The 21694-nt window shown below is 32.3% G+C and overlaps 1 protein-coding gene across 3 annotated transcripts in view; it reads left to right on the top strand.

The window, feature by feature from the left end:
- The first annotated feature begins 3206 nt into the window (after nt 1–3206).
- The window catches only part of LOC125071506, a 142147-nt gene continuing 123659 nt past the window's right edge, over nt 3207–21694 (top strand). For all 3 annotated transcript variants that reach the window (XM_047681789.1, XM_047681787.1, XM_047681790.1), the window contains exon 1: nt 3207–3436. The gene's annotated coding sequence lies outside the window, so the exon portion shown is untranslated. The remainder of the gene's footprint in view (nt 3437–21694) is intronic.

Below are 21694 nucleotides of genomic sequence, written 5' to 3'. Positions count from 1 at the left end.
ATATTTCTAGCAATGAGGTTTAGCAATTTCTATCAAATAGATGTAGAATATGCGGGTCAAGCTGGTAGGTCGTAAACAGCGCAGTAAATCATTTTAGCGTTTAATAATAACGCTAATGTATAGTGAATTACATTGACAGATTACTTAAGTGTGAGAACAAAAAGTGTTTGAATTTCATGCCAACGTACTTAATATTTCACTAAGATTTGATTGATTGTCAAAAATACACCATCGTTTCGGAAAAAAATGTCTTAGACCCTAGGTAGAACCAGCACAAAACAAAAACTAAAGTTTTGTATATTATTTAAATTACCCGCAAAGTTTTTTTTATTAATTGATATCATTATAGACGATGAAATATGTCATGGGTCATCTAATGGTGAATGGTAACCTACACTACCCATTAGGCATTCCTTCATAACGTGTCAATCATGGGAAGCTGTGATATCCTTTGTACCCGTAGTTACTCTGACTGACTCACTCTTTAAACGAGAACACAACAATAATAAGTATTGCTGATTATGCTGATTGACGGAGGAATAAATGATGAGTGTTTGGTTATGTGTGTGACCCAGAGAGGATTGCACAGAGCCCCATCACCAATTGACACCTTTTTTAGTCACGCCCGTAGGCTACAGTAATATAATTTTCAAAACGATTAGCACAAGGCTTACATTAACAGCCTGTAAAATTTCCACTGCTGGGCTAAGGGCTCTGTCCCTTTGAGGAGAAGGTTTGGAGCATATTCCACCAAGCTGCTCCAATGCGGGTTGGTGGAATACACATGTGGCAGAATTTCGTTGAAATTTGACACATGCAGGTTTCCTCATGATGTTTTCCTTCACCGCCGAGCATGAGATGAATTATAAGCACAAATAAAGCACATGAAAATTCAGTGGTGCTTGCCTGGGCTTGAACCCGAAATCATCGGTTAAGATGCGCGCGTTCTAACCACTGGGCCATCTCGGCTCACACACACGGCTGGTACACGGTTTACTTTATTGTAATATATATGGCTATCGTTTATGTTCCAACAAACACTTAAATTAATTTATCATATCAGGTATAACCAATAGTATGATCCGTTCGCTTCACAAGGTGACCGACATGTCTGCATGTTTTAAACCCACTCCCGCGAATGTTATCAATCGTTCAATAATTATTTGAATCATTGTCTTTACTTCAGCTTGAATATATTTTGAATTAGCATATCTTACGACCTTGGCTTTTGTTTTCAATTATAATTATATTTTAATATTTCTTATAAATTAATGTTTTTTTTAGAATTCACCTTTAGCAAACATTTATTTTTTAATCATGATGTTTTCGATAGTTCAGCAATATTATAATGCACAGGTATGTGTGAAAATATATGCACTCTCTATAATATTATTTTTATAAATCGACGGCAGGGGAATCCCTCGATGGCAGGGGAAACCCTAACAATCGAGAGTCCGAGGCACCAGAATGCCAACTTTAAAAATATTTTAATTTTAATAATATTTTATTTGAAACCCGAACGCAGGAAAAATTAATATAGAATCTACTTACAAAAATTAATATAGAAAATTTCAATCATGGTAAATCATCCATTTTTGAGATATTGATAATTTGAACGAAATGAAACGAATGAACTTCCGAAAAACGGAATACGTTCTTTTTGAGAACACTGTTTGTTTGGATACGTCAATCTATTGATGTAAGGTTTTCATTATATCAATGGTATTACAAATTTGGACATTTATTATATAAAAAAATAACCTTACTTACATAAGGTAATTTTTTAAAGAGTATAAAAAAAGAACAAAAATTATAGTAAAGTAACGAAAAATCTGCCACGGCCTCGTCGGTAATTTCGGGTAACCAATGATTGCAGAGATACCAGAGTCCAGTCCATAAAACATAAAATAATAGATAATATCGAAATAAATATTAGCCGCGATTTTAATTTCGTCTACTTAATTGTTTCTCTGCATGTATGCAAAAGCTGCGTGTTTAAATCGACGCGTCCCTTTCCGTACTACAACAATTAAGCAATCAACAATCAAGAAAAACATTTAAATAATAAATTATACATTAGACGTAAAAATCAGATATGTAGCTTTAAGAGTATCTTTTTCAGATACAGCTTATATGCATTTTCGCGTTTCCCTCGTATAAAATAATATGTCTAAATTCGGACTCACCGGCTTCGAATGCGCCAGAGTACCAGCTAAAAAACCAGCAGTACTTACTCCGTGGTAACGTTTGCGCATACTACCGAGACGAATCGAAAGAATACGCCTAAACTAATGAAATTACTGGATAGGTTTGAAATTGGCAATATAAATTGTATCTCTAACATGTAATGTCCTTAAAAGCCAATGGCGTAAAATATATATGCGATAGTGATGATTTGTACTTACAATCATAGCTCTCTGTTCCTTGGTATTCCGAATTAAACTCGATGATCACAGAAAACTTTAATTTTTATAAGTAATTTTAACTCTTAAACAATTATTATATTAAGTAGGTAGCAATTTTATTAAATTAGGTTAATTATTGTTATAATCGTAAACACCTTCAAAATGTAATTGTATTTATTACGCAATACTACGAATATGAGGGTACGTGCGGGTGATATTGGTAGGTATTAATATATTTAAATCATTATATAAAATTTAGTTACACAAATAATGCAATAATTATGCAAAGACAGATTAGGTACATAATGTTATTGAGAAATGGTAAAAAAAATCCCATATCCTATACTGTTACAACAACATATTACAATAGAGTATTTAATTACATTTATTACTCAAATAAATCAAATCAATAAATCGAATCGAAATATACAAATCGAAAAAAATTAAACAAATAAATTTTATGTAGAAGCGTAATATTTATTTTCAACACGTCAAAAGTATGAATAATTTTACCGTAACTGTTTGTAAAAAATACCGAAATACATTTTGTTTACTAAGTTACGTAGTACACAAAATAAAAAAATGTTATACAGCTCTAAAATAGTTTTTATGTCTCATTCAATTCGCACTTTCGTTAAACGTATTTAAAAGATACGTAACCATAAAAAAAATCGCAATGAATTCACATCGAATAACAAAATAATTCAAACACACGTTTAGAAACCTTAGAAGTATCCGAACGGTGAGTGGGAGATCTCAAGATCGCGCTGCGTGACGTTTTGTCCGCCCGCCGGTTCCCGGCACCCCTGCCCGCAGTCCGCCGCGCGCCGTCGCGCTTACTATACGTGGGGGTATTGTCGCTCTCGCCGATTCCACACACCGCATTAATTTAGAACTGACCTGTGAACAAATACAACCGTGATTAAACGTTCTGTGCCGCATAACAGTGAACTGAACTCGTGTGTCTTGTGTGTACAAAAAAAAAATACGTTGCAACATAATCTCTCCTAAACATCTACGGCTATCTTTGCGTGAGTATTCTAAAGTTATTTAACTGTACTTTCCTTCCATGGTTTGTCGAGCTATGCCGGTTCTAAGGTGCGTATTCGCGGAAAAAAACCTGTCGTCTCGAATGATTGGCTACGGCGGGTTGTTTTGTGTAAAATGTTAGATCTAGGTCGCTACCTGGTGGCTAATGTACGCATCAATTTTACATGTTACAATGTTTTGTATATTCGAAACCGGACGCATCTGTTTTCGTATTACTCGAAAGGGATAGGAAACAGTAAATAGCATTTGATATACATTGTAATGTACGTTACGCTGTTATTGTTTTTAAAGTACTCAATCCTAGTAATGACCCATCACAAACTAATTGTATTTGCAAGTTAACCTTAGCATTTTAAACATAGTAATTAAGTATGAAATTAAAACAAATAACTTTGAAATAGATATACAAACCTAATTTATACCTACATGTTAAAATGACGGTTTTATTAACTGACTAATTTAAGTTGGACATTCGATTCGATTTAATCTAGTCGCTTTACATTTCACATTTACTTTTTACGATAATAGTGAAAATATATAAGTCAGTTACAATGAATACTATATTTAAAATACCTTAACGCAAGTATTTTCATAATTCGTGCCATTTTCCGCTATTTCTCACGTACCTACAGCCATTACGCAAATTTACGAAACCTAGTTTTTCATACCAAGGAGTGTTATAATTACCTGATCATTTTGTTTAAGATGTAATACATAGATAGACTACACTGTCTTATTATTTTATAACGAAATACTTTTATATTGCGTTGCAAACGTTGTTTTATGTTTGTTTATCTATTCTTAATAATAAAATACGATTTTCAAGTAAGCCGTATAAAGGACAGATTAAAAATACACAAACATTTAGAAGTGTAGTGTATTATGAAGCATACAACTTTTATCGATATCGATGTATAATATAAAGTCTAATATCGACGTATATATTTCTCGGCTATCCATCAGAAAACAAACTACAGCAGTTTTCGTTAGCACTTAAGCAATTTTATTGCATTTCGTTAGAACGCAACCGTTCGCGTGGGCTTATTACGATATTTAAAGGTTATTTTTTATTAGACAAGTGACATGCAACTTTTTTTATTTTTAATCTATGCGTCAAGTTTATGTTTGTGTTCTGTTTATCTGTTATCAAATTTTATCAAGATTTCTAATATAAGTACGAAATAAATAAAGGTATGGAATGTGGCCTTCGTTTAAAGCTAACAATTATGTTATTGTTTTGAAACCATTCGTCTGTTAATAGAACATATTGAATTTTATGTTAGTGAAATACTTAATAAGTTACTTTAAAAAAAAATAACCTTTTTTTTGTAAGTATAAGATTAAACATCGTAATGGGATCCTTAATATTAAAGTGTAAAAAACACAAATGTAAATTTAAAAAAAAAATCTTCAGTCATTGTGCCTGTCCTGTTTCTAGAAGTTTTCAAAACAATTCATTACATTTATATACTATATGTATTTTTAATTTTATCTTAAATCCATAAATTATCTGATTTTTATGCTTAACACTTTAATGCCTGATTCACTTCAAGGTTTTAGTTTTATAATATAACATATTGGCATGATTAACAAACCGAAAAGCTTAATAGGTGGGACGTAATATATTGGAGATTGGCAAAATCTTGAAACAAACACCAATGATTGCCATTTGGCCGATTACAGCCCAATGTAACCTTTCGTGATCAGTAACCCACGCCTTCTGTCATTACTGTGAACAACGATGCAATTAGAACAGTTGTGTTAGGAGCTACGACTACAATTCAAAGTCATTTAGGTTTACCGTCGTGAAGACTTATCACGTCAAGCAGTTCAGGGTGATATTTCTTTACATTTCGATAAATTGTTCTGTAGACTACAAGGACGTTTATAGGCTATGTACTGCCTTTTTTTATTTTATTTTTTCTCGCTGAAAAAATGCGTTACGCGTTATTCCACGTGATGTGAAGTGGGGCTCGCCGGTGCCCTGGACTGCGAGTGCGCCCCGGAACACCGGAATACCCACTAAAAAACCACCGTCTTTCGGCGGGTGACACGGGACCGCTTTCGCATGCTATCGTGAGGCTGTACTGCCTATTCTAATCGATGAAGATAAACAAATATTAGATTTACATATTTAATTATTGCTATTCTTTAAGCTCTATTACTTTATGCACTACAAACATTACATAATTAATATATAACAACAACAACAAGCAACTTCGAAATTTTTAAAACGCATTTGTCATTTGAAATCGAATTACGTAGATTATTTAAGATGAAACAAAATGGTATGGAACAAATAAATGGTATCACGTCAATTCAACGTCGAAATTATTGTTTTGTCATTGTTTCTACTGTATTTGGAATAGGTTATAGACTACAGGAAAGGTGGGGAAAAAGAACAACAACAAAGAACAACGTTACTTTTGATAAAAAATAAATAAGTTAATTAGCGAAGTTATTTAAGAAAAAGTAAAAAATTACGCAACTATTGGGAAGAGTTGTCTCCTATTACGGTTCTCTGAAGGTAGATTAATAAAAAAAATATATGACAGCGTTAAGCGTTAATGACACAATTCGAATTTTCAATTATCTTATTAAATACACAAAGTTTTATACATAATATGTACATAATTATAAACAAAGTGATCATGCGAATAATTGAAAACAATCGCGTGATAACAATGGCGTGATAATGCGCTTACTTAGTAAAAATTAACCCAATTCCCATCAATATCGAGCTGACAATTCCATGAATTATATTGTTGTTTCATACAGCAAACACTGACGGAAAGGGAAAGGTATTATTTTTTTAACTCTGTCAATCATACTAACATTATTAATGCGAAATGTTTTCAGGTAGAATAACGCCTGAAATTCGAGTGGTTAGTTAAAATTAAAACAACCTGCTAGTGCTGTATTATCCCTTGAAAATAAAAAATTAAGATTATCTCCGCTTTAATTATTTCTAACGCTTAAATGATATAAATACACTAATGACAAGAGGACAGTTCAATTAACAAAGCTGATACAGAAGCTAACGAAGCGGGGACGGAACTGCTAATAAAAAAATATATTAGCAGAATTAAAAGTTACTAGAAAATTCTAATTGCAGAGAGTTATAATAAATTGTTGAAATAAGATACTTTAGGTAAACCTTATACCGTACATAAACAGTTCCACGTGATGGTTTCCGAATTAATAAAATCATCACGTCAAATGATTTTAAATTTGATAATTCGTGTGCACGAAAACATTGCGGTTATTGCGTCTGAAATTTATGCTTCGAGTTTATTGTTCGTACAGAAAAGGCAATTTATAACAGACAATTATAACCCAAACAGCGTGCATCCAAACCATTGTTTGCAAATACGTCCCAAACCGATGAATGGTATTGAGGGAACATTTTTTGTAAGGCGTGTCGTTGAATATTAAAGGAAATTTGTAAACGCATTAGAGAATATTAATTACGATTCATAAGAAATATGAAATTTTTCATGCTCTACTGATGATGTCCTTTGGTCAGATTTTAGACGCAGTGGTAAGTTTACTATCTGGGCAAGACTTGTTATAGTAAATACGTGTGTACGCAAACAGTGCATAGTATGCTCTGTCTAGTCACTTGCTTTAATAATCCGATAATACAGCAAATCCGACCTGACCGGACAGACTTCGGTCGTAGGACCGACGTTATACGTGCTTTCTAGTATCCGGAGATTGAGAATTTTTAAAAACTCTACAACTTTAATGGCTTAGGGTTGGAACTCTGAAAGAAGTAACGACTTATTCGTTACTTCTTTCTGTTTCTGGTTGATATCGGGAAAACTTCAACCGAACGCAGTTGCAACTTTAAATTTTAATTTTGTAAAATGACAATTCAAAGGTTCTTCTAAAAACCTAATTGAGTATATTTTTAATTGTGGTTGCAATTATAAACATTACCTATATTTAATATCCGGTAAGAGGTATATAATATATTCATCTAGCTATTCTAGCTCTTCGTATCTCGTCTATAGCAAACTAAACCGTTTATGGAAACATGTAGAAATTAGCAATTACAATTTCTTGGGCATTTGCTACAGCACTTTTTGGATTTTGATGTTAATTCCGTTTTTAGTTTTCAAATATCGTCGTTCATGTTGGGGATTTGTAATAGATACTGGCTTTTTGTCAACTAAAAAAGTAAAATATGCCATCTCATATAATCGAATACAGGAACGTCTGTCTTTGTGGCTTATAATGTCTGACGACTAAGCGAGTTATTGACGATTTTTTTTTCGGAATATCTAATACTGGATACATTTTTAATTATGCATCTGTAAAACAGCTTGTATGAATCAGGTATATCTTGTGAATCTTAATCAATATTGCGGATTTAAATCCGAACTGACATCTAATTTTCTTTGTAGGTCTAAGTAACCATCGTTCTCGGCGTGTAAGGCAAAGAGGGAGGTGAAAAGGGTTGGGACTATAATGGCTAATTGTTTATGTTTTATTATTTTAATAACCAATATATTATGGGACTACACTGAATAAAATGTATGCATAATGTGTTTGACATGCGTAGAATTGTAAATATCTATTCATTCACGAAGTTGCGCCTCGACACGTCCAATTATTTTTTTTATATTAAAGTAAACATGAAAAATATAGTATCATTTGTACGTTTTTGCTGTCTTTACTCTTATTCGTCTCACGCACACTTATCAACTAGACATCTTGTAAGCACGAGCGACACTCACTCATACTAATGCACGCAGATAGTAATTTAACGTGGAGGGGCGCGCTTTCGTGAATGAACACATATATACTCTATTCCAACCATAACAGGAAAAATGCCAAATAAACAACACTTGACAGCGAAATGACGCGATATCATTGGTCGAAACTTGAGAGTTGATTAATCTATGATTTTCACTATGAATTTGCAACAAAATGGCGTTTTGAACGTCGACGAAACTGTTATCAGTATTTTGGAAGTAAAATTAAAGTGAAAATAAGTAGTAAGGTGCAATAGTGTTGTGTTATAAATAAAAATATATTAATCGTAAACTCTTAGTCGTGCGTAATATAGCTTAGTTATTAGCAAATCGTATGAAATACGTAAATCTATGGTTTTTGTTTTTTTTTTTCCTACTTCCATTGGAATAGGCTAAGGTGTATTAAGCGGGAAAAATATTCAGTACATAGTGTGTGATATATATTTCGTAAAACTATAATTCCAGAATTAAGTAATATTATATCAAAATGTTTTATTTACTAATATCATGCGAACTTTTGTCTAAATACAAATGTTAGTTACCAAATACTTAAAATTTACCTTTATCGATGGGAACTGGGTTAAACACACGTAGCCGTTATCATGTTGTAATTGTGACTCAATTTAATTGTATAATTTGTATTGTATTGGACGATAATTATTTAGGTATTTGAAGTAATAACGATTTTTGAACAATTTATATTATATAATTAATAATTCTGCACGAGGAAAAGGTTACCATGGTAACCAAAATTATTTCATGTAATTTTATGTACTGATTATATTAAAACTCCCACGCGTACGCACACATATCCCATCACACACAAACGCGAAAGTAAAATTTATCGTCCTTTTTCTTTTTAATTTTAAAATAAATAGCGTAAATCCGAATAAATTTTATTAGAAATAAGTATTTATGTTATTGAATTTTTACTATGTTGAAGGTTATAAACAAAAGGTAATTAAATCGTTTTCGTATAAAATTTAAATTTATTTTACCAACTTACAAAATCGGAATGAAGGTTACGAATATTACGACACGGCGTGACTTGACAAAAAATGTGACAATATCAAAAACAGCATAAGAACTTTTTTAAGACCGACAAAAAGAAAAATTTCGTCAAAAGCGTCAAAGAAAACGGTTATCGAACATAAAAAAAATACCTAAAAATAAAAATTAAATCACGTAATGATTTTTAGCGGTAACTCGGTTTTTTTTTCGTAATCCGCGAATCTATTCTAATTTCGCCTTGACATACCGTTAGAACTATTATCTTTTTCGTAGAACATTGGCCAATATTCTTAAATCCTATTTTAGGCTTATCTCAAACAATACCGTGTAAGGTTCGAACCCTATCTCTATTGTATTTAAAGTACACAAATATTGTACTAAAAAAATAAAAATATTGTATTATTTTACTTGGTGGTAGGGCTTTGTACAACCCCGCCTGGCAGTACTCTGTGTTGTGTTCCGGGTTGAAGGGTGAGTGAGCGAGTGTAACTACAGGCGCAAGGGACATAACATCTTAGTTCCCAAGGTTGGTGGCGTATTAGCAATGAAAGGATTGGTTAATATTTCTTACAGCGCCATTGTCTATTGGTGGTGACCACTTACATCATCAGGTGGTCCATTCGCTCGTCCGCCAAACTATATAAAAAAGAAAATACTAAAATAATTTCTGTTGAGCTAGGCCAATATGTAAATGAGATGACTGTTTTTTTTAAACTGTTTCAGAATATATAATTAAAATCATCAAGTGCCTGTTCCATTGTAGAAATCAACTTGTGTTATGTATTGTAACAACCATTGCCTTACTCCCCCCCCCTGAGCAGGAGGCTTGGAGATTATTCCACCAATGAGAATGAGATGTTATCTATGAAGTAATATAGTTTCGTTATGACGTCACGGTGCAGGTTTCCTCATGATGTTTCCTTTACCGCTGAGAACGGTAGAATAACTTAACTTAAAATAGGTTGCCTGGGTTTGAACCCGCAATCATCGGTTAAGATATGCGCGTGTTAAAACTAGGCCAATTCATGGACATATTTTATTTATGCAAATTTTTATTTTGTTGAAAAAAAAAAATCGAGTTTCATTTTTAATAGGTAACTCTTGAATATTCAAAAGTTACTTATTAAATTTACATAAAAGATATGCTACTAGAGTCTTCGTATGACGATTTTGGTTTGGCTAAGACATCGAATCTTTGGTTAAGATTCACGTTTTCTATCCACTAAGCCATAAAGGCTGAATCACGGAAAATCTGTATTTTTAATTGCTAATTATTAAAATATTTACAAATAATAATAATAAAGGTATTATATATTTTTTATTTTCCTTATATTCTTCAGCTAATAGCTACATAATTAAAATTATATTTAACTAAAGCCTCGTACTGAGCAATTTATCTAAAGTTACCGATCTTATTTAACCGCCCTTTTAGTTGTAATTTTTACAAATACTTCTTAATGAGCGTCTACTTGGCTAAAGAAATAACTGGGCTAATCTATTTATAGAAATTACACAGAACTTTAATGTAGGTACTTAGTAGTTCAATGGTCCGCCATTAAATAATTGAAGTAAGTAAGTAGAGTTGGGTGTAAAACACAAATTCTAGAAAGATTTATTTACAGATTGTTAAAGGGAATTATGCCATAGCAGAAGCGTTTTTTCTGCACCGTAATTGTCCACAATGAGTACTCGGAATACGATCAAGGTAGTTATGATTGTTTGCGCCAGTAAGGTTATAATAAAGTCGGTGGCCAGGTAAAGAGAACGGAAATTAATGTAGGGTTAGCAAAAAAAATTGAAAATCTTTCCGAAGAATGTTAATACATTCGACGACATACCATTAATATATTAAAATACGTAAGAACAAGATATCTCAAGAACCATCTATAATCGCAGGTAGATTAAGCCGGTAATTGGTTAATTCGTGTGAATTATCAACACTAATTTCTATTGTATTTAAAAGTACACAAGTAATAACCGAGTACTTCAGAGACAATTGAGTGCTGCAAGGGCGTTAATGTATGTTACTTAGTGGAGGGACTTTTGCAAGCCAAACACCAATGCTTAGTACTGTTGTGTTCCGGTTTTATGGACGACCGAAACTATGTAACTACAGGCACAAGGGTCTTAACATCTTGGCTCCCAAGGTTGGCGACAATTGGCGATGTATTGATGGTTAATATTTCTATGGCCCATGTCTATGGGCAGTAGTTATCATCAGGCCTTCCTTATTCGTTCATAATGCCTTTTATTTTTTGTTTCACCAGTTTCTGCTGTCGGTCAAACATGCGACCTTGCTACGATCTTGGCTCTTAAGACATTTCAAATCATTTGTTATCAATATACGTCTGATTTAATTACTCAAATGTTGTTTTGCGCTATTGAAATATTATGTTCGCATGCCCTTGAAATATTATCGTTGTTATATAAACTGTTCGTAACAGGCTAAAGCCACTGAAGGACACATATATATTAGTTTTTTTCGACACATGCATGTTTCCTCATGATGGAAATGTCCTTGGATGTAAAAATAAAGAAGTGCTTGATCGAGTTGAACCCGAAATCTTTTACCACTGAGCTATCTTGTCTAAAAACTATCGTTCGACAATTGAAATGAATGATATGTGACGGTATTTCAGAAGCAATGTGTTTTCTCTTCTTTTATAATAAAGATAGATTGACGGGTAATAGGCGTCTGAAATTTAGTTCTTACAGTCATTAGCGCCGTTTGAAATACTAAACATTTCTTACAATACCAATGTGTCAACAATATTGGGAACTCAGATGTTATGCTCCTTATGCCCCTTGATATAACCGAAACACGACAATAATGAGCATTGCTGTTTGTCGGTAGAATATCTGATTACAAAGTGGTACCCAGATGGGCTTACAGAAGGCCCTATTACAAAATCTATGGCTTACGTCATGCGACGTAAAAACTTAAACCAATCGGTTATTGAATTACTGACGCCGATTAACGATTCGTTAAATTGAATATCCGGGCATACCGCATATGCAAATAAATAAAACAAAATAAATACAGTTACTCAAATTTGTTGATCTCAGAGAGCTTAATAACGATTTAAAGAAACGACAGTAATAATTAAAAACCAACAAGTTAAATACAACGCTGGATTCTGATGATAAACATATTACAATCAACGATGTAATAAATATGTCGACAGATGAATTTCGCATTTAATAACTAGCGAACCAGGTCGTCGGAGCTGAACAATGTTCTGACAGATGCTATACGAAATTGCGTACCAAGATGAACCGCTTTATGCAGTGATTAAATTGTTTTCGGTTGTAACTCTGAGTTAAGACACTGGCATATTTGTGGAAAGAATAAATTAAACAGGAAAATCGACATTTAATTGTATGTAAAGTGCGACATTTGCAAGAGAAAGTTACAATGGATGAATTTATGGGAAACGAAGGGAATTTATTCATATATGTAAATTTGTACCAATAAAAATTATGAGTAATGTCACAATTTGGAAAAATACGTGATCTTTTATATAATTATACAATTTTATGAGTCAAACGATATTTTGGAAAAATTAAAATTGGAAACATTTTATGTGTGCCGAAAGATTATGCAAGCTGCTACGCGCGATTTCACGCGCCTTAAACACTATTACGCCACCCCTTGAGGTCATAGTGTAATGTTATATATTTATGCCGTTAAAATTATTCTCAATAAATGGTCTTTTGAACGCAATTTTAATTTTTTTTCCGAATAATATGATCTAGCAATCCTGAAATTAGCCTCCAAAGAAAGAAACAAAATAAACTTCATATAATTATCAACCTTATTAAATACTACTTGGCATTGCCTCTCCCGTCTTCGTCCAATAGAAAAATTTTTTTTTTGGTGTAACACACAAAAAAAACATATTTCACCCAGACGTTTATATGTGTAAAGATGGATTGATCGATATGATGAATACTTTATCGATTTCCTTTGAATATATACTCCTTTATTGATGCTCAGAAACATCGAAGTTCATCATGCTCCTACCACCTCCACTATGTTTATTGATATGGTCTCATGATTGCACTCTTCTATAAATGGAGCTGGTGATACTTCAAGCTGCCGTGATGCAAATACTTCATAGCGAACTCATACTTTGTATCATAGCTGAATAATTTAATATTCTAATTTACCTTCCTCGCTGCAAATTGAAATTATTTAGATTATTCAAATTGCTTCGAACGCGTTAACACATTTTCCATGTGAATGAGAAATTTAGATTTCTTAGAAAATTTTCATCTTCCGTAAGGGCACGATTAACGAAACCCGGTCCGTTACTTAATTTGCGTTTATAATTCTTATCGAAACGTGAAGAAAACTGCAAGTGGAAAAATTTGCCACATGTTTATACATTATAATCGTGGAATTGCGTGATGAAAAGTCTATACAAATTGATATGCCTTAGCCCAGCTTTGGGATATTTACCGACTCTTACTTTCAAGTTTCATGATTAGGTCTATCATTATTGATAGAAAATGGAACGTTCCGTACAAAGCGAATGCCATAATAGAATAATGCTCTTCATTCAATATCCAGTAGTGACTGTAAATCACTTATGAATTCAGGCCAATAATAATTTTCTCTTATCACCGATGCACCGAGATCTGCTCTGAAGGAATTTGAGATCTATTGTAAGGAGTCAAGTTTTAGTTTACATTGCTCTTGTTTAGGATCAAGAATTAATAGAAACTTGTACGTAGTGTGTATCGAGTAAGCGAAATTGCTTTTTGGTTCAAGATGAGTCCCACATATGGCAAGCAAAGTCGTAATGTTTATTTTATCGACGCTTTCAAGACTCATAAAAGAAAATTACGATCAAATTTAATTGTATCTAATAATTAAGGCCCTTAAAATTTTCATAACAATTATGTATTATAATGAGCAAAGGAATTAATCTTTTACTCTTAAAAGGGAACCGCTGGAAAACCAGTTGTTAAAAATTTGGGTGTATCTAAAAGTAAGCCACAGTTGGGTCAAAGTTTAAGATTAATTTGGAAGATAACGTGTTTTTTACATCAGCTTCGAGTCAAGGTGACGCCCACGACGATTATCTCATTTCGCATAAATATTCGCCTTTCTGATCGTACGTCGAACTTATGGTATTTCATTATCTTCCTTGTACAGGGAGAATTCCACTAACGAATTGTTTATCGCAATCGAATCGAAACGATATCGTTTACTCGTTTTCTACTAATACACTACGATGGTAATAGAATCGAGAACTATATATCATATAAATTGGTAGAATTACCCAGTTCCGATTCAGCGGAGGTTTTATTTTTGTGAGAAATAGTCGAAGTTCAATTGAAATAAAAATTAGTAGAATTGTCCCTCGGTTCGTAAAAAATATTGACACATAAAACATTGATCACTAAAAACTATTTGCTAGGAACCTTTTGAATATAATCAGAAAATGCACGTTAGTTGTAACTCATTATACATTCATGTTTATATATAAAGTGAATAAAAAGTTAAATGACTTCCGTTATATAAAGCACATTCCATTCTGTAATATGTGACAAGACAGCAACAAATGTCGTAATCCAGTATGGTAACGCATTCTCACCTCTAAATCTATCACAATAAGGGTTTATTTTTCAACTAATTTAATGCACCATTGAAAATTACGTATTACGTAAATCCATTCGTATTGTTACTTCAAAGTCGTCACAAGTAACAATGTGGGAAACGTCTAACAATAGGATGTTAATAATTTATCCACCTGTATCCCTCCTGTCTCACGTGAGAATATAAAATAAGGATATGCTATTTACATGAAGTATTTTTTAAAGAATTTGTGGAGTTTTCGTGCAAAATGATTCTTAGTTTTTTAGAGACAACTCATCGAAATTTCTTCTAAAAATACAAAAAATATTTCAATTTAATTTTGTTCATTATACGTAATTAGTATAATCGAAATTGGTGCTTAAACTCAAAAATTGATTAAATATTTTCGCTGACAGATTAAAAATGTAAAATTATTCAAATATATTTTTTTAACATAACATCATTTTAATTCTGTAATCGATATAAAATTAAAAAGTAGATGTAATTAGCTCGTATATTAAAATAAACGCACAACCTTTCTCTCGATGCTTTAAAGATAAAAGGAATGAAATCAAATGTGATTATTTAAATTTTAAAACTTTTCAATGTCGCTTGCAAAGGCGTTATTTGTAAGTCTTCATACGTAGTAGGCTATATCATCGATACATTCAACGAAATTAATATTATCCTAATAGAGTACAATTTTATCATTTTAATCCCGATTTATTTAACGTCGATAAAAATATTTCTCATCGCCCTCGGTTTTATGACCGCCTGTCGACTTATCGTTTCCGAAATCATTTTATGAGCCTTGCGTTAACAAGGGAATTTGATTTGTATCAAGTACTTACGTTGCTTTCATTCTATCCTGGACTTAGGAAATATCATTTCTTACTCTCCTATACTATATTTTTTTTTATTTACATTGACATATGACACGTTTTTGCCTGTTTTGATAAATATTTCTCAAACGATGGGAATAGTATTGAGTTATAATCGATCCGTTTACAATTCTTCTTACCTGAAATGCCTTTTTTCTGACAATAGCTAGCTCGTGACGTCACGGCGTTACGATAGGTGCAACTCTATAATAATAAGATATCTTATACAACATGGGATTGATCGCGAAGTTTTAAAATGTTCTTCTTCAAAATTGTTTAAAAGGAATTTATTATTGTGTGGCGATAAATAATAGTTAGTTCATATTGAAGGTCTTCTCTGCGACAAAGTGCATTTGTTCTACGATGTGTACCATTTAATTTTCACGTCGGTCGACACCGGAAGGGGTGGGCGTTGTTTGTTCCTCGTCAACCGAACTGACCACTAATGGGCGATAGATGTCAACGGTTAAATTTCCTTTTGTAATTTGTTCAAAAAAACACATTTCTGCGAAAACAAAAATGAGTGAAAATTGAAAATATCGCGACCAAAAGATCATAATAATCTTTTATTATACCCAACCCAGGTTTGAACCCAGGACCTCGGGATCTGAGATTGTATAATAATAGACCTAAAATGTTTTTTTTTTTATATGCCATAGTATTAGCAACATATTGTACTACTGAGTTCTTGCCTATTCTCCTCGGTAGAATCACACTTCGAATCGGCAGTAGCTTTACGTTTGAAGCTATTCTGTAAAATTATTGCTTGAACAAACTGTTGATTTGATTTGATTGATAAGTGAGATGAATGTTACTTGTCTTGTAGCTGTAATTGACTTCTTCATATCTTGTGTTTCGTTTTAACGCCTAATAAATCTATGTCTTCGTTGTCGTCAATAGTTTTTATTTCAACGTTCATTTGAATTTAGGTTTACGTTGTGGTTTATCGTTCTGGCCTTAATAAGCTTAAAATAAACTGAAAATTTTTAGGCGTTTCTTTGAAGTCATCAATTTACGTGACAATAAGGAGAAATCCGTATAGGTTTTTAAAGTTTATGCGCGCATAAAATTAATTCTTCGCGTGTTGAATTACGGAGCGATTAAGAAAGTTGGCGGTTATTCGGTTTTTATATTGCAACCGCAATAACTTCGTATGTTTGTTTTGAAATTATTTTTAGTTTGTTGTATCGATTTGTATTTGAGAAATTATTTATTGTACATTAGGTATCGTGTACGTAGACTCATCTCAATGTCTTTAAATTATAGTATGTTTTTAATTTAATAAATAATGATTTTAATGATGAGAGCCAATATGGCCCAGTGGTTACAACGCGTGCATCTTAACCGATGATTGCGGGTTCAAACCCAGGCAAGCAACATTGAGTTTTCATGTGTTTATAATTCATCTCGTGCTCGCCGGTGAAGGAAAACATCGTGAGGAAACCTGAATGTGGCTAATTTCAACTAAATTCTGCCACATGTGTATTCCACCAACCCGTATTGGAGCAGTGTGGTGGAATATGCTCCATACCTTCTCCTCAAAAAGAGAGGAGGCCTTAGCCCAGCAGTGGGAAATTTACAGGCTGTTAATGTAATGTATGTAATGTATGATTTTAAAATAAATCGTGATTGTCAAAATTATATTATTTTTATTATATTAGTAATTACATCGAATGTGCAATCATACTTGTAACATGGCGAGCGGCGTAAATAATGATTTATGTTTACATTCGTCACAGTTATAAAATAAAAGATTATTATAATTCTCTATATTAAGCATATGGGAAATATCTGAGTGAAATACAACCATTTTAGCTGTGTTATATATATATATTTATTTATTTATTTTATATTTATGTACTCGTATATATACCTTATATTTATATAATTGCAATACTATTTAGTTACTACCTTAATAACTAAACACAGTCTTTAAAACGAAACCTATTAATAGCTGCTGTTATCAGTCCCACTGTAATAACTTTTATGAAATGCAATTTTGAACTGAAATGTGAAGATTATTCTGCATGAACGGTATTTTTAATACTCAAATCGGTACCATGATTGCAATTTCACACATTGAAAATTATCGGCACAGCCCCGTCTGCAATTACTGGTGATATATTCATCAAGAGAAAAAGACTAATTTTGTTTGCATTTTCGTTAAAATCCGAGCGATTTACGATGCTTCTAAATTTACATTGCAGCACTGCATTCCCTAGTTAGTAGCTACATAAAAACTTTAAAGCGCTTTAAAGCTACAAAATTTCAGTTCCGTCATTGTTCGACGATTACGACGAAATAAAACGTACATCAATCAAACGCACAAAAACTCTTCCTTAACAGTTCACATTTGGCATTGTAATGATTATTATTATTCCGTAAACATTTTAAACATGAAAAGATCTTTTAAATTAATCATGTTCGCTAACAAACCAGATGTTTATATTTAGAACGGTACACGAGGCTATGGGGAAGTCGGGGTGTTTATAGATTTTACGAGCACGTGGAGACACGGTCTTAATGCCATGTGTTCGACGGAAAACGGACACGAGATGTGAAGTTTGGGAAGCCCTGCATCGGAATCGACTTGAGTTACGATCCTGTTTCCTCCTAGTAATTATATTACTTAATACGTAAATGTCTGGTAAAATTAACAAAGACGTTGGACATGGATATTTTATTGGAGGATAAATATATTTTAATTGTATTTCAGTCGAGGAAATTTAACTACCGTGTTTCTTGTCCGAATTAATTTGTATTCCGAAAATGTGCCGGTGGTATACCAGTTTGTTTATTTATTTAAAGCTCTTAATGTATGCTATTATTATAAATGCGAAAGTAACTCCGTCTGTCTGTTCTCTTTCACGGTTTAATCACTAAAATTAATTTGATTAAATTTGTTATGAGCAAGATTGAACATAGGCTACTTTTTATGAGTAAAACGCGAGCAAAGCAATGGGCGAAACTACTAGCTTTGAGGTCGAGTAGCCGTCGATCAGAGGTAGCTGAAGTTCTGAATTCAACTTATGTGTAACTTTACATTTAAATATTTATTATTCAGTAAAATTTAAAAGACAATCAATATAATGTATGTGTATTTATTCAGAAATATTATAAACACGTTCGTTTGTTAAAAAAATAATTCACTATAGAATGCAGACGCTTAAATTACCATTTAAAAAATAACAGTATTTAAATCAGAACACTTAAAATAAATTATATCGTATTGATCATTGCGTAATACGTATCAACGTTAGTATATAATTATGTATTCAAAGAAAAAAAATAGTAAATCACATACCAATAAAATTAATTGTATCAATTTTGTAATTTAATATAATTAAATCAACGTATTTTTTTGTGTGTGAAGTTGCTTCGAGGCAGTAGGTATATTGATTAAAAAACAAGCTTTAATATCTGTTTATGTAAAACAACTTAGAATACCACATAGATAAATGGAAAATTCTTTTATTGCACACCATTCGCATAAAAAACTTACCAAACTAAAACAAATTAACAACCTGAAAATTTCCCACTCTTGGGCCTCTTGGCTTCTTTGGATCTCCTTTGAGGAGATTTAGAGATGATCAATAGTTTTAAATATAAATTAAATGTTATAGCTATTTTAAAACTAGCGATGAGAGCTTGTATAAATACTATTGGTTCCAGTCATTCGTCGAATAGTAATAATTCGGATCGCTGAATTCCTGTTTGAAGGACACAAGCAATTAGAAGCCGTAAGGACCGTAAGTGGTCCAAATTAATATTACAAAAAATACAAAACATTAAAGTTGATAATCGTACGAGTTATTAAAAGTATGGAGCAAAATAATATTAGCGTGTTTTCAAATTTATAACGTCAATATTTTTAATAACTGCTTATTATCTTATAGCACTGAACGTATATTAAAGTTAACATAAAATACTTTATTATTTACGAAACAGTACTAAAAACAATTAAATTAATTAACTTAACATTGCTGAGAATTCTCTAAAGCTTGCCATTCACTGAAAACCGTCTTTAATTACATGTATTTCTATAATCAGCTTAATTGTTGTTTACTAGATTTAACCGGCAGTTAATTAAATTAACGCTATGTTGTTCAAGTGATTCCGTGTAATGTCCTTATTTTCTTGATCCAGGGTTTGACCGACTGCTACACAACTATCTCGACGTAAGGAAATACTTTAATATACACTTATTATTATTTGATAAAAAAACATTAAGATACTATAAAGGTTGGTGATGGAGTAAGTCTTCCTGCTGATCTGTAATTTACTGACTTTCTTTCAGGATATTCGAAATTTATTTCGAATCGTATATCGATATTCGAAATCGGAATGATTTTTGTATTTAATATTTTTATTTCATTTAATTATCTAAGAATATATACAAATACTCTTTTGTACAATTTTATTATCTGTTTTAAAAGTTAAAAACATTGATGTTGTTTCAAAGCGAATTAAGATTTTTCTACGAAAATCAAAAGATAGACTCAGATGGTGTAGCTTAATGGTCGTTGCATACTTCGTTAATAGCCCGTTTTAAATTGTGTTATGGTTATAGCTTCAGAACAAAAGGTTATGGAAGTAGTATGTGTTCATCCAAGGTTTGTGTCTGTGTACATAAAATGAACGTAACACCATCAATCTTTACAATAAAAAAATATATACTTTACACTCTTTAATATTAATAATTTTAAATGCTATGCTTATTAAACTGTACTATATATAATATAGCTTGGAGGTTTTATTTGAAGGTTTTAAAAAAAAAAATTATAACCATTGAGTTATTGGCCGGTCTTCTCGGCAGAGAAGATTTTGAGAATAGAGAAAGTTTTGAGTCTTCTCGGCAGAATCTCAAAACAGAACCGGTGGTAACTTAATGTTCAATTTAATCTTGCCACGTGAAGATTCAAGAGTGCATATGTATTTACTTGAATACAAATTATTTTTAAAATGATCTTTGATTTCTTGTCAAAGAGCGATTCCTCACTCGGAGCAAGACTGCAGTCGAGTCATTTGTTTTTACACAGCAATGCTCCTGGTGTGGGCCATCCTATACGTTTATTTTTTTTTCAGTTGGTACAAATATTCTGGATGTCATGTCTGATCCATTACCTGTTCTACATGATACTATACAACAATTATAATCTCAGTAATATTCTGTCGATGTAGAATAAGTGATATTAACATTTTGAATAATTATGTGCATAGCATCGCTCAATGGTCATAATTGCGAGAGAGAGGTGCGGTAGGTATAATGGCAAGGTCGATGGGTTGTTTTAATAAAACCGCTGTTCGAACGTACTAGCTAAGCGAATGCTATAACAAGCTATACACAAGTCATACACAAGTTTAAATACCTTTGTAGTCAAGGACAGACATTCGCTTTTATTTATTAACAAGATTTATTTTCATTTAGAGTACTCGTTTATAAAAATAATTTGCTCAAATTGGCTGATGATTAATGTTCATTTTTACGAAGTGACACTGCCACTGAGAAGTGTAAATCACTTGTTACAGCGTCAATGCTCCGCTGATCTGGAGATCTAATAAGTTATGACTGTAATTACACTGACTCACTCATGCTTCGAACCGGAACTTAGCAATACAAAGAAGTACTGTTAAGCATTAGCATTAGCAGCCAAGCACAAAGACTTATCACCTATGTAGATTGATTTGATATCTATGTGATATCATTTCATACAAGACCACTAGGCTTTACTTAAACGAAACCCTCTAAGATTGGTAGTAGTGGCGCATCCTTATATAGACGCAAGAAATTAATTATTGTATCAAATTATACGATTTGTTAATCATACGTCTATGACATTAGCAATAAAATCTGTACCCATTTGGCACTACTGAAATCTATTAATCAAGTTATTTAATTAAGGATTGCTTAGAATCTTCATTAATTAATTAAATTGGCAGAGTGCACAGCGTGATTCAGAAAATGCTCTGCGTCGTAACAATGAATAACGACTTGAATTCCTT

This window comes from Vanessa atalanta, chromosome 19, assembly GCF_905147765.1.
Source record: "Vanessa atalanta chromosome 19, ilVanAtal1.2, whole genome shotgun sequence".
Classification (NCBI taxonomy): Eukaryota; Metazoa; Arthropoda; class Insecta; order Lepidoptera; family Nymphalidae; genus Vanessa; species Vanessa atalanta.
Note: the sequence above shows the minus strand (reverse complement) of the source record. Positions and strands in the feature narration are given on the sequence as shown.